The 10186-nt window shown below is 39.7% G+C and overlaps 1 long non-coding RNA gene across 2 annotated transcripts in view; it reads left to right on the top strand.

The window, feature by feature from the left end:
- Positions 1 to 4267: 4267 nt before the first annotated feature.
- The window catches only part of LOC134761956 (uncharacterized), a 147570-nt gene continuing 141651 nt past the window's right edge, over positions 4268 to 10186 (top strand). Inside the window, exons 1-2 of one of the 2 annotated variants that reach the window (XR_010141231.1) lie at positions 4271 to 5067; positions 5176 to 5253. This is a non-coding gene — a long non-coding RNA (uncharacterized LOC134761956). Of the gene's footprint in view, positions 5254 to 10186 lie in introns of both variants that reach the window. The other variant, XR_010141230.1, reaches the window with a different exon arrangement.

The raw sequence follows: 10186 nt of genomic DNA, 5'->3' as shown, positions 1-10186 counted from the left end.
TTTTAATCTACAAGTATATCGGAATATTTATTTACATAGAAAAGCATTGGAAAGGAACACAAAATACAAAAGACACAAAATTATTTTCTTCTAAAAATGTCTTCCTTATATAGAGCTTTCATTTGGTGGTCTTATTTCAATCCTCTGGAGTTACTCTTTTAAAAATTAAAGGCTTCTATCCCTGTTCAGTTATATCTTTTTACCATTTTCTTATATCATGGTCCTCAAATACCTTGACATTGGGTATCTGAACCTAGAATTGGACACAGTTCCTAAAGTGAGCCGGTGGTGTTTACTGGAGCCACTGCCACATCTAGAGCCAAACACAGTGATATCACCCACACAGTCTGTGGTTGATTTTCCTAGCAAGCGGGGTCACAGTCTTTAGCACAACAGGTTTTTGACTCTTGAATTTATAATTTCACATGAAGTGTTATAAAGTGAGGATTTCCCATTTTATTCTTCTAGAAGAGATTATCTTTAAAACATAAATGAAGATTAAAATTTTATCTTGCTGGCATAGGCCCTTTGCTCCAGCCTGTCAAGAGCTTTCTGAATCTTGATAATGTTTCAACAATACTTTGCCTCCTTCCCAGCTTTTTGCAGTCCATAAAAAAGACTTTGCCGTAGTTCTTGATATATACACTGAATAAAACAATCAAAGAAAGGGCATAGAAAAATGCCAACAGAATTCTTTTTACTTGCTAACAATTTTATGCATTGACATTTCATGGGACAATTTTCCAAACAGTTACAAACTGACCTACTTCATTGCTATGCGTTCATAGTTCTCCATCATATCCACAATAATATGATGAGAGACTGTCAAATAACTTGGTGAAATCAATGTGCATTTTCTGGCTTACAATCCTCCAAAGGTTCTTTATTACTCTCAGAATAAAGTCTAAAGTTCTTAACATGGCTTTTAGTTTGGACTCTTGTCTGTTTCTTCTACCTTTCTCTCTGCATTCCTTACTCTCCACTTTGAAGTCTATGCTTCAGTCTTCCTGAACTACCTACGGCCTCCTAAGCCACCTAGCTCTGTCAGCTTGAAGCCTTTCACCTCCTGTTTTCTCTGTCTGGCACATTCTTCACCTCCAGTTCCCAGATGTTTTGGCCTGGCTTATTTCTCTTTATGCATCCGATCCCCTTGAGATGCCAACTTCCTAGAATAGAGTTTCCTTCATCTAAGAGCTTCCTTTCATCTTTCCCCATTGCACCCATGCTGAACCCCATAAAGACTGACCTTGTGTTCTTTTCAACTTCTCCCACTCCTGCTGGACTTAAATCCCCTTGAAGGCGACGACTGTGTCTTGTCTGGCATTTTATCCCAAAGGCCTATTATGGTAAACAGCACATAGCAGGGACTCAATACATTTCTTCCTTTAAATCAGTCCTGACGGGTGTTTGAATAAAATCTGCCTGTAATATTCTTTCCATCTCCTTCTAATATAGTAAGCGCATAAAAATAATTTGTCATGAATTATTTTTTGCTACCTTATGCTGGCCTTTGGTGATTGCCTCTTTCCCTACTAAGTGCATACACATAATCGAGTTAAGAATACATTTTAAAATGTTGCTGGGCATGAAAGTCAAACTCATCTGGCTTTAGATTATGAAATCCCTCTTTTTGAAATCTAAGGCATTTGCTTAGCTCTGATCTTCTGGCAATTTTCCCATTCCCTCTGATTTTTTTTTTTTTTTCCCAGGACACGAGCAGCTGCAATAACAGCTGCAAATTGTTTTAATTGTCTTAGATGTAATGCATCTGGACTTGAACACATTTTAAAGCTGTTAGACACTCTCTTACTATCTCCCCTACTAGGATTTGTGTTCTATCCGTTGTAGTCAGAGTATCTTTCTCTTTCATGGAGAAGAAATAGAATCAAACCAGAAAGAGAATTGTTCTGCTTTTTTTCTTTTATCATCTTTAAATGGACTCATCTATTCTTTTGTCTTATTATTAAAAACACAACTTTAAAACACAAAAACAACATTATTTTGGTCTCATCTAAACGGAGGTCTGGAAGGTTTTCCCAGCAAGGTTGGTGGAGGCGGGTGGGGTGGGGGGGCGGGAATCTAAATGGATAGACACGAAATGGCAATCATTTTGGGTACCCAAGATCTGCTTGGTTCCAGACATTTCAATAGATGGGGATGTTGCTACAAACATAATTTATTCCCCATCCTTAAAGAGCTCATGGTCAAATAGCAGGTGTTAAAGGCCATAATGGCGTATTTCAGTTAGCTGTGAATCTACCTTGGTTAAAAAGAGAGGTGCTAGTAAAACAATTGTCTATTTTGTACAATTTAGTTTTATTTCCTTACATTCATCTATATATCTTTTAAGTCATGGCTCTCAACCATGGATTGAGAATTCCGCAGGGATTCTGAACTGGGTAGCAACAAAGTAGGTAGCTTTGTAGCTATTGGGAACTTTGCTAACACAATATAATCAGAACCAACTTAATCAGAATCTCTGTGGGTTGAAGCCTAGGTGGCAGTATTTATTAAAGCTCCCACAGAGATTGTAGATTCATAGAGGTGAGAATCACTGTCTTAAGCATTACTATGTGTATAAATAGTGCTGTGCCAGGGGCTGAGGAAGATCTATACTGTCTTATGTAATACAAAGGCCTTGTTCATCAAGAGGTTATACTCTATTTGAGTAGACAAGGCGTGCACATGGAAAAGAGCAAAGTAAAACGTCAAGGTAGTGTGTCATATGGTTAAGAGCCAAAGTGAGAGGTAGAAGCAAAAAATGTCATGGAAATTATAGGAAAAAAGAAATGGATTATGGATTAGAGTTGTGAGAGGAGTGGGACTTTGAAGAACATACAGGATCTAGGTAGGTAGTAGGACAGGGCCATGTGGTTCTGACAGGAAGCACATAAATGAGCAAAACTTGATGTCAGGAATGTGTGTGGAATATCCTGAGCATTTTATTGGACCAGATCCGCCAGTATTGACTGGAAATTTTATTTTGGAGAGCAGTCAGACTAAGTTTATGGAATTAAGACTGAAGCTTGAGCTATTCATAAAGATGTGGCAAAAAATAATTCTGAAAAGTTGGGGCCAATTGTAAATGGACGAATTAATTAAAAAAATTCAGTCAGTAGTAGGGAAACTATGGAAGATTTTTAGCAGTGAAAAGGCATGATCAGAGCTGTGCTGATGTTTTGCATGTTATTTTGAGGTACTTTTACTTTAAAGTATAGGTAATACTTTTTTTTTAAAGAACTTAACCATAATCTGTGAACATCCTCAAACCTTTTTCAAATTAGCAAATATTTTGTCATTGATCAGCCTCAGCTTTGGCATTAATTAAGTGCAGAATCTGCAATACAAATTCAGTAAAGGAGGCCGTGCGCGGTGGCTCATGCCTGTAATCCCAGCACTTTGGGAGGCCAAGGCGGGTGAATCACCAGAGGACAGGAGTTCAAGACCAGCCTGGCCAACATGGTGAAACCTCATCTCTACTAAAAATACAAAAATTAGCCGGGCGTGGTGGCATGCCTGTAGTCCCAGCTATTTGGGAGGCTGAGGCAGGAGAATAGCTTGAACCCCAGGAGGTGGAGGTTGCAGTGAGCCGAGATCGTGCTACTGCACTCCAGCCTGGGCAACAGAGCAAGACTGTGTCTCAAAAAAAAAAGTAAAGTAGAGAGGAAGCTAGATCTCATGGCCAAATGAAAGTACGGTAATGCTCTGATTTGCCTGCATCAGTGGTGTGCTGGTAAATGTATAACAACCACCTCTCCAGGAGAAAAAAGCCCTGATTTATAGTGTTTACTGATTTCCATGGTGTAAATACTACCACTATGACCAGTTTCAAAGGTACTATCGGTTTAAAAATGTTTCCAATATTCCTGAAAACTTGACATTGACTCTCACAAACTGGTATGAGCTGTTCCCCAGCACGGCACTCTTTGTGTTTACATTACTTCTCTCATCATAACTGTTTGTCTCTGGGAAGATGGGCATTCAGGTATGGAAAATTTGCCTTTGAAAGTTAATATTCGGTTTACTGTAAATTTATGTAATGCATTTTTAAAAGGGGGGATTAAATGATTAAAAAGAGAAAATCCTAACACTTTCAATGTAGGATAATCGAAAGAATATTTGGACATCCAAGTCTCAGAAAATGCCATTGCAGAAGCGTCTTGCACTGGGGGAGGGGCCCTGTAGTGCTCAGGGGGCTGGGCGGAGCTCTTCTCACCTTAGTTTGATGGTGTTTCCAGTGGAGCAGTGAAGGGTTTAAAAAGCCTGGCAAAAAATATGCATGCGGTGAATCAATCAGATTTCCACGCAAGGGTGCTCTGCTTGCCCCCCGAGGAATCCTGGGCAATCTTATTACCCGAAGCTCGGGCCTCTGCTACACTGGATCCTTGGAGCATTGGCCTCTGGGCCCCCTCCCGCTTAGTTCCCGGATAAAAGCAGCCCGGCCGCACCTGCCTTGCCAGTGCAAACTCTGCAAGACTCTCAACGTCATCAGCCCTAGTCTGATTGCAGTCGCCTGTTCACAGCCCCGAATCATTCACAACGCCAATTAGCCCGGGCTGGGTCCTCCAGCGGAGCGGGGGCGAGCGCGCGGGAGTCCATTTCCAGCGCCGTGACGCCAGCTGAGTCCCGCGCACGGTAACGCGGGCTTTCAAGGGCAAGGCCGCCGCCGCGTCCCTCCGTGTCAGCGCATTTCCCTTTTTTCCCCGCTTCAAGAACAACTGAAGTGTGGGTAGGAGAGCCATTTAGTCCGAACTAAAGACGAAAATGTTTTTTCCTTCTGATAATGTTCCCGGTTCCGTCGCTCGGTATTATGCTCCATAATGTGCCGTGTGCAGCCATTTTGTCATCGCTTTGGGTCATCCTTGCTCACAATTGGTTATTTACTCAGGGGCTTTTGAAATTATTGAGTTGACACATCTGTCAGACGGCAAAAGCAGAAATGCTAAAAGGTCACTTGGAGAGAAACCAGCTGCTCCAGACAAACCTTTCTGCCTCCAAATAGCACAGTCATTACAGCCTGGCAGATGGGGCCTTCGCTTTCATTTCAGGCGCTCCCCTTGCCTTCAGGTATTTAGCTACCCTACCTCATTGCCAGGTCAGCCGGGCCTCCCTGTAATTACCCACACAATAGGCATCCCTCTGCTTAAGAAGAACAGCTCTATTTTCTCTAAATAGGAAACCAGTTCCCTCACGGATATGAGCTACCCAACGCTTGCCACAAACTTTCCTATTAACAGATTCGTTTTGACAGTGGTAAGTATGTTTCTATTACTTCTGCAGCCTTCATTACACCCTGAAACGTGAGGCTTGGTCTGATGGAACGGTTTGGAGGTCTTCTGAGGGTCTCTGAGTAGGTGGCACCTGGGGAGTACGGCTGAGATTCCCTTTCCCCTCCACCTGAGTCTGCCTCGTCCTCCCCTCGCTCACCTCTTTGCATGCCCCTGAGGCTGTGTGGGGAGGAACAGGGCCAAAGGCCATGCCTGTCTGTGCTGCTCCACTGCAAGGTTTCATGGAGATGCCTTTTTCAGGTAGCCTGACTTATGTGTGAATGTGCGTGTGTGTGTGTGCGTGCGCCTGTGGCAATGGGAGAGAAAGTAAAATAAAAATCAAAAATCAAAACAAGCTGATGTTGAACTTCATATAGGGAGCGAAAGGAAATTCTTCCATAATCAGGTACTTGCAAACTCTGTTTTAGGGGACAATTAATATGTCAGCAGTTGTAATAACATTATCTTAATCTTTCAGAGTAATAACAAATAAATTGATCAACATAAGGATGTGTCTCTCAACCTGGAGTGGTAGTGGGGTGATTGTTAGAAACCTGAGTTTAAACCTGGCTCTTTTCCCTGAGGTAGTAATATTACCAGAGGTAAGGTAAAAGTTTTCTCTGTCGTTAGGGGGATGCTTCAGTAGGTAGGTTTAAAAAGCACTGCACTGAGCTACCTGTATGAGGCTGAGAGTGAAAGGGGGTTTGGGAGTTGCCACATGATTACAATTAAAGTTCTAAAATCATCACAGATTGAGTAGGTGAGGTGATCTCAATATCCCCTTTCAACCTGTTGGAGCATCACATGTAAATGAATGGGAACCCCGAGACTTCATTTGGAAAATGCTATCAAAGAGCTTCAAACAGAAAAAGAATAGCAAAACCATTAACAGCCTAATACCGTGGCAACTAATGATTGATGCCCCTAGATTGATCATTTGCTTTTAGTTTCCCCCGATCTGCTTATCTTGCCTGTTAGTCTTCAGTTTCTATCTGTGCATTTTCTTAATTCTGTCTTTTATTCTGGAGGTTAAACAAGTGACTTGTAGTTGGCTTTATGGTCTGTGAGCTGCAAGAGTAACTGTTATTAGCAGCCAAAAAAGGGGGCTTCATACATTGTATCTCCATTATCCTACAATAATTCAATAAAGTCTTGTTATATACCATAGTCTGAGCTTAGCTGTGAATCAAGAAATGGTGAGAAGTTGAGAACTCTGATAGCTTGTGTCAATATGACCTATTATTTCTAGGAAATTCTTTCTCAACAAGATAAAACTGTAAACCAGTAAATAACTTTACTGTTTGCTTTAGGAAATTCTTGCAAATTAATTTATCTGGGCAAAGCATTTGGTTATCTAGGCAAACAGTTCTATCAGAATGATAGGTTTCCTCATCTAAGCAACAGTTCGCTTTTCAGATAATGATTTATCACAACTTGCTTCAAGACATGAGTGTTGCTGTATTCACCAGTTCTAAACTACTATGTCATAAACGTTGTCTAATCTCAATTAGTTCTCCAACTTGAAAGACTCCCCCTTAAGCCAAATCATAGAATTCTAGAAGTATCCATTTTCTGATCTGCATCCTCTGAGATCAAGTAAGTCTCTGTCATGGTGGTATTCTTTACAGCGGTAAGTCCGATAAACTTTTCTTTGCTCAATCACCAGGTTTTTCTGGTGGTCTTTTTGGGGGAGTTGATTATTAACAAAGTGGACTGATGTCCAATCTTGAAGCAAATCAGTACAGGAAGAGAAAACACCCCAAAGAGACCCTAGGGAAGTTCTGATACAGCAGTATTTCAGAACATGGGTAATAGGGAGAAGTTAAGATACATTTTGGAGCATATGGGTACTCCACTGGGCTTCCCAGAAATTATATATGGAGGAAACCTGGTTAAAAGAATAGACTTCCTGTGATTCATGGGACAGGATTCAGTCATTATAATTTTAATATTAAATAATAAACGATCTTATTTTGAGATCACTAGCTGTTGAAGCCTAGGGGCATATGGATTCTTAGGCAGAAAGGATATAGTTTGGAGTTTTGGAGGAGGAGGACCTATGGGAGAAGGGAACGGTAACAGGAAAGACTTCATGTAGGAGGTAGGTGGCATTTGGGATAGGCCTTGAAGAATGGTTGAGTTTGTGTGTGTGTGTATGTGTGTGGTTATTTGGGAAGTGGGTGGTGAGGGCATTTGCGTTTGGAATGGAGTAAGTGAGAGATAAAGTGGTTAAGGGAATGGGCATGTAATTCAGTGGCCTCGATTTGAAACCTAATTCCAACACTTAGTATGTTATAGGTAACCATAGGCAAGTTGCTTAACTTCTTTGAGGGGGGATATGATACCTACTTTATTAATGTGGTTATATGGATAAAGGGAGATAATGTTTGTAAAGGGATTAGAGATTATGTGGATGCAGTGAAGACTCAATAGGTGGTGGCTATTACTATCATTCATTATTATCATTATAGGGTAACATAAGTAACAGAAAAGAGAATGGAAAGAAAACTCAGGGCATAGTCAGAGAAAGACTGAAGCTTGAGCTAGTCATAAGAATATAATAGAAAGCAATTTTGAAAAACTTGGGACTAATTGCAAAGAGCCCTGAATTTATTTTAAAAAAAGTATTTGGCAGCAGGGAGCCTATGAGGGTTTTTTTTTAGCAGAGGGAAGGCATGATCAGAGCCATGCTGGATGCACAGGATGGGTGACATTGGAGAAAAGACCAAAGTTAGGGAGACCAATGAACTAACTAGTAGACTAAAAAACCAACAGGAAGTAACCAGGGTGGTGTTTCTAATATTGAAAATAAAGAATAAATACAAGGGAGACTGTGGAAAGGTTTTTAGGTTAAAAATTTTCTTTTGTTCATTCAACTGTCTAAAACACATCCAGTGAATTTTATCAAGACTTTAAGTTCATCATGCTGGCGTCACAGTTTATGCTTGGATCCCAAGGACACACTGGGAAGGTGAAATGAATGCATAGAAAAAGCGATGAGTGAATACACCTGAATGCTGTCTAGTTTATAATATATTTATACTGCCTAAGAAGTGACCATAGGATTAGGGCCCTTAAAGTAGTAGAGTATGATGCTTCGTTTTACTGCGGTTCTGCAAATTCTAACCTTGTCTAACTTTTTATTATATAGGTAGTTAAATTTGATGCCCTCCCCATCCTTTTGAGTTCGTATCAATTTGGGAAGGAAGCATTAGCAAATCTACTGAATATAGTATTTTTTGAATCAATTCTTGCCATGCTTTATTTATTGGCACTTAAATTTATTTAATTAGTAGGTGCTAATTTGCACTAAACAGCCAGGACTCAGAGCAAGTATCAGGTGACACTTATGTTAGCCTAATTGGTTAGATCTGTGTTAATTATCAGGTAACTTGGCTAAATAATAAAGCCATTCCCAGACAAGGACAAAGTGATTTTAAAAGTCTCTCTTAACAAGGCCTCACTTTTCTAGAACAATCTAGCAGCCTTGAGAGCCACAACGTGTTATTAATATTTACAGTGGCCTTTGTTAGAGAGTCTATTTTTAGGTGAAGGCTGAGAATTAAGGCTCAGGATTTAAGGTCAGAAGATACAAATCAGAGTAAGTGGAAGATGCACAAGGGAGGGAGATCAGCTTCAAGGGTTTGGATGATATTTGGAAAAGAAATGAAGAAAATAATGTATTTTATGCTTAAATAATTATGCCTTTGAAGAGACTGAGAACAATCTAGATAAAATCCAAACCACCTTCAAGGATTAATCAACAAAAGATAACACCTCCCCTCACAGATTGGGATCATATTGCACCTATGATGTGGTTTTCTGATCCTTTTACTTAACATACTATGAACATTTTTCCCCATGGTATTAATTATTCCTAAAACCCACTTGCTTAACTTTACAATTAAACTAGATAAATTATAGGTAACATTTTAGCCTTTTATATGAGGAGGGAAATAACAAATAAGAACAGGGCGAAGAGGGTATCTGTAGGGTCCAAATGGTTGAGTAGAAGTGCTCCATGCAGAAAAGAGGGAGGGAGCCCATCTCTCCTTCATTCAGCCTGGGAAATTAATTAATGATGTTAAGAGGGCAAGGTATGAAGCTATATTAGCCTAATCGAACCTTATTCAGATTTCTTACTCCGGAGCAGAAGCCATTCAATAATCTTTTTGTCTTTAGATATTTAGTTTGTTAATAACAACACAAAAATGGCCAGTGAGCCAAATTTAGCCCCTTACTTGTTTTTGTGCAACCCGTAAGCTGAGAATGTTTTTATATTTTTAAACGATAAAAAAATCAAAAGAGAAAAATATTTTGTGACATTAAAATGACATGAAATTCAAATTTCAGTGTCCATAAATGAAGTTTTATTGGAACACTGCTATACCTGTTTAGTTACGTATTGTCTGGCTGCTTTCTTGCTACGATGGTGAGTTCAGTAGTTGAGGCAGAGACTGTATGGCCTGAAAAGGTTAAAGTATTTACTGTTTGGCCCTTTAGAGAAAAAGTTCATCCACCCTTGCTCTAGAAGGTAAATGTTTATCCTCATATCCACATGTCTTCTTGGAATTTTAAAGGGAATTGCAGGCCCTTAATAACAACTTCCTGACATCAGAACCTTGGCTACCAATTGAATATCCACTTGTTATTGAGAATGTTTGTTTCAAATAATTAACCACTACTGATAAGACAATTTCAGCCTGGACTACTTTTACATGGCCAAGTGCTCATACTCTATAGTCTTCTGTCTCACTTCTGGGTTACATATGATCACACATTTAGAATTATTCATTGAGGAAAAATCAACTTTCATTTGGTATTAAGCTCAGAAAGAACCTTAAAATATTATGTTAACATAGAATGATATGATTTTAATGACTTTGCAAAGCACCTTGAGAGATCTTGGCTGATAATGA

The sequence above is a fragment of the Pongo abelii genome, chromosome 7, assembly GCF_028885655.2.
Source record: "Pongo abelii isolate AG06213 chromosome 7, NHGRI_mPonAbe1-v2.0_pri, whole genome shotgun sequence".
Classification (NCBI taxonomy): Eukaryota; Metazoa; Chordata; class Mammalia; order Primates; family Hominidae; genus Pongo; species Pongo abelii.
Note: the sequence above shows the minus strand (reverse complement) of the source record. Positions and strands in the feature narration are given on the sequence as shown.